The sequence below is a fragment of the Pteropus vampyrus genome, unplaced genomic scaffold (assembly GCF_000151845.1).
Source record: "Pteropus vampyrus isolate Shadow unplaced genomic scaffold, Pvam_2.0 Scaffold206, whole genome shotgun sequence".
Taxonomy (NCBI): domain Eukaryota; kingdom Metazoa; phylum Chordata; class Mammalia; order Chiroptera; family Pteropodidae; genus Pteropus; species Pteropus vampyrus.
This window is the reverse complement of record NW_011888987.1, coordinates 2,490,139-2,493,900: the sequence shown is the minus strand read 5'-3', so window position 1 is coordinate 2,493,900 and position 3,762 is coordinate 2,490,139. Positions and strand designations below refer to the sequence as shown.

Genomic DNA, 3,762 nt, shown 5'->3' with positions numbered 1-3,762 from the left:
TCAGGTACCTTGCACAATTTTGTCAGACTCACACAAAATGCAGGGTACCTCTCTGCATAGAGGCCACTGCCTTTCCAGTTCTGTCCTGAAAAAAGACAGTTTTTCTAGCTCCTGGAAAACTTGGGGCCTAGAAGAAGCCGAAGGCCTTGGGAAGAAAGAAGGAAAGGCCACCACAACCTTAACCAATGATCTAAAGATCTCTACCTCCTAGAGATTGCTGTGCTTTTAAGGTGACATTTATTTTATTAAATATAAGATTTAAAAAATTTTTTAAAACACCCACAGCACCTGGTATTCCTAGGTAGTCTCCCATCCAAGTACTAACCAGGCCCAACCCTGCTTAGCTTCCTAGATTAGACAAGATCAGGTATGTTCAGGGTGGCATGGCTATAGACTAAGATTTAAAATTTTAAGGTAGACAATTTGCTTTGAATTATTTCACCACTGAATTTCTCCAGTCAAGAAAAGACTGTTGTTTTAAATTTGTGTGACAGAAAGAATATGCTGATGTCCTCCTCTCTCCCACAAAAAAAAAAAAAAAAAAATTAAAGGAGGGAAGGTGTCAAGGAGTCTTGATATTGATGTAACTATGACTACCTAGTAATTTTTAAATGAAATTTTCTCAGTAGAAGTAATTTTCATGTTACTTTACCAGGAATTCAGTCTTTGGAGAAGTATTTCATAATTCCTGGTCATTATTTTCCACTATCTTTTTTTCAGCAAACATGTATGTATTAGGTACAATGAATAATAGAGAAATGTATAAAGGTTAATTTTGACTGTCATGTTTTTTCAAGCTGGTTGGTTTGTGATGACATATGCACAAAACAAATTAAAACTTATCAATCATTTGTTCCAGATGCTTTTTTGTTTACATTATTTCATTTTAAATTTCTCAAAAAAATTTCAAAATAAGTACTTTTATCCACAATTTGCATATGAGAATACTAAGACTTAGAGACATTACATAATTTCTCCACGGTAAGTGGAGAAGGCCAGGCTTAGTCTGTAGGCTTTTCTGTCTGCAGAGCCTATGCACTTTTTCTGTATGTTGATGATTTTATTATTAGTTAAAAATAAATACCATAAGAATTTCAGAGAATAACTCTATACAAAATCTAACTTTAAAAAACTTACATTACTTTATCCCTGCTATATATATAGACACGCACAACATTAAAGCACATGTGATTTCATTAAATCTTAACAATAACCCTATTGGATATATTACTTTTTGCAAATTTACAGATAAGAAATCTGAAACAAAGAGAGGTTAAGTAAATTGTCAAAAATCTACAAATTTTAATTGGTGGAGCCTGTCTTTGAAAACATATCTTCCTAAGGCTAGAGTACACATTCTATAAAATGTGGTTATTTTGTGTTTTACAAACCTAGTATTCACATTTGTCAGTGTCAGATGGTTAGATGTAGTTTGTGTTGTGTTATGTTTGATGTACTGATTTGATTATGTGTTCACACGAAATTATTTTGTTGTATAAAATGTGTTTGTGGATAATTTAGATAATGTATGGCTGCTCCTCCAATCTGATTTTCTGTTTAAGCAAAATTATTATTATTTTTTGTCATAGATATATAGTGATCTTGTATGTATCGAAGGCATGTGTTCTTTGGCCGATTTATATCTAACTCAATATCTTTAGTTTGTCACATTTTTTTTACCATAAAGAATGGCAATTTTGAGAGGGGGTACCAAATTAACTGGTGCAAATGAAAGTTTGTCACATATTTTATGTTCACATAGAATATTTTTTTCTATACATCAAGGCATGTCTACGTATGTGATTTTTGGTGCATTTTCACCATCTTCGAGTGTATTCCCTAGTGAGTATAAACACAGCAGAGCTTCTCTTCATGCAGTTACACTCCATTATCTGTTTTAATTTTACAACAAGTATTTTTAAAATGAAATGGTTCTTATTACTGGGGGTTAAACTATAATTTGAGTTTAACTGCTTCAGACTAAAATCAGCACAGCAGTACATTGCCTTTGTGAGACTGTTTAACATTGTGAAATCTTCTTTTCCATTAGTATTTTCACACAGAGAAATATATTCATTTTATAAGTACAAAAAAATGAATTTCATATCTATTATTTAAGTATAAAAGGGAGAGGGAGGATGCATAATAGATTCATACATGACACATATGTATCCAGTGAAAGAATAGGTTGCCAAAAGGTCTTCTCCTAACTAGGAAAAGGTAATCATTCTAAAGAAGAGTTAAAATGATTTGTGCCTCATCAAAGAAGTGACATTGAAAAAGGTAACACCTTCCAATTTTCCAATTTATTCAGTTACTCAGTTTTTGGAAGAAATAATTATTTTTCTGTGAATTGGCCATTCAAAAAGAATTGGATTTCCTTATTCCTGTCATTTTTTTTTTAAACCACATGAAATATCATCAAAAAACTTAAAATTTTCCTCCAAGGAACAAGTGCAATATAAAAGCTCTGATACTGTTGTTATTTTTAGAATTTATCTTTATTTAGCATTTTAGTCAAGTGACAGCTTTTACAACTAGGGGATGGTCCAAGAAATTCTATCACTTTTCTAGATTCAAACTAGAAATTTTATATTAGAGCTAGAGATATTCTTCAAGGTCCATAACTGTATACTTTTTTATTTTGAAAATCCTGTCAATCCTCATGCCTATCAATATTTTGAAACTAATGATTTTGTTTGTTTGTTTTGTTTTTCTGTATCATCATATGTTTGATTTTCAAAGCAAGAGATTGTGATTTTAACCTCATTACAATCTTTACACATAGAATTCTAATTCTCCCACTACAACTCTTTGCTTTTACTTTTTCTGAATATTCCTTTGAAAGGTATTTCAACTTCTTTGACCGTATCTCAGTCTTTATATTCAGATGCCATGCTTAGTTCTCTTTGAACTAGCCAATGCTCATTATTTATTTACATTTGCTCTCTGAACATTTTAGTCTTTCTTACTATTAATTTTTCAGGGAAATTTGTATTTCCATTTAATCAGTCTTCCCTCTTTCATACTTTTTACTAGATTATTGCTTGCTGATATCGATGAGTCTTTTTCTCTTTATCCTCCAATGTAGTTTTCCATTACTTCCTTTGTTTCTAGTTACATGTTAGATCTGCTCACTTTAAAGATATTACCTAGTCCCAATAATTGAAAGACAGAAAATAATTTTTCTTTGCCACCAATGTCTACAAATGAGATTTAGTAACTAAACCTCATTACAGAAATTATATTATATACTCATCATTTTACCTTTATATCAATATATTTGTTTGGGATAATCTAATATTTCGTTTTTTTTTTAAATATCTGTTTTTTGCTGTTTATCTGGATATGTAATCATTCTGTCATAGATTATAAAATTCGTGGAAACAGAGGGTTTATGCTTTTACATTAAACCTCCAAGTATTCAATATGATGTACAGATAAATTTAAGTAATACTTTAAAGAATTTTAATATTGATGCTTATAGCAAACAGTCTATAAAATTTCTCAGTAGAAAGTTGTTCCTCATATTTAAGGAGCATTAGAACACTGGACAACAAAGAAGTTATGTATCTCTGAATGGTCCTGCTTCTGGTACCATTTACCTAAACTCTCCAGAATGTAAGTTTATAAGATGATTAGTATATAGAAGTCCAAAGAGATTCCCATTTTTAACTCATTGTAGTCTCTAGAATCTTTTCTTTCAAATTAATTTAAAGGTTTTGCTCTCAAGAAAGTACAAAATCTATGTAAAATGACATT

At 30.7% G+C, this 3,762-nt stretch overlaps 1 pseudogene; it reads right to left on the bottom strand.

Annotated features, from left to right (window-relative positions):
* Nucleotides 1–276: 276 nt before the first annotated feature.
* LOC111746960 lies at nucleotides 277–395 on the bottom strand (annotated as a pseudogene).
* Nucleotides 396–3,762: the final 3,367 nt, after the last annotated feature.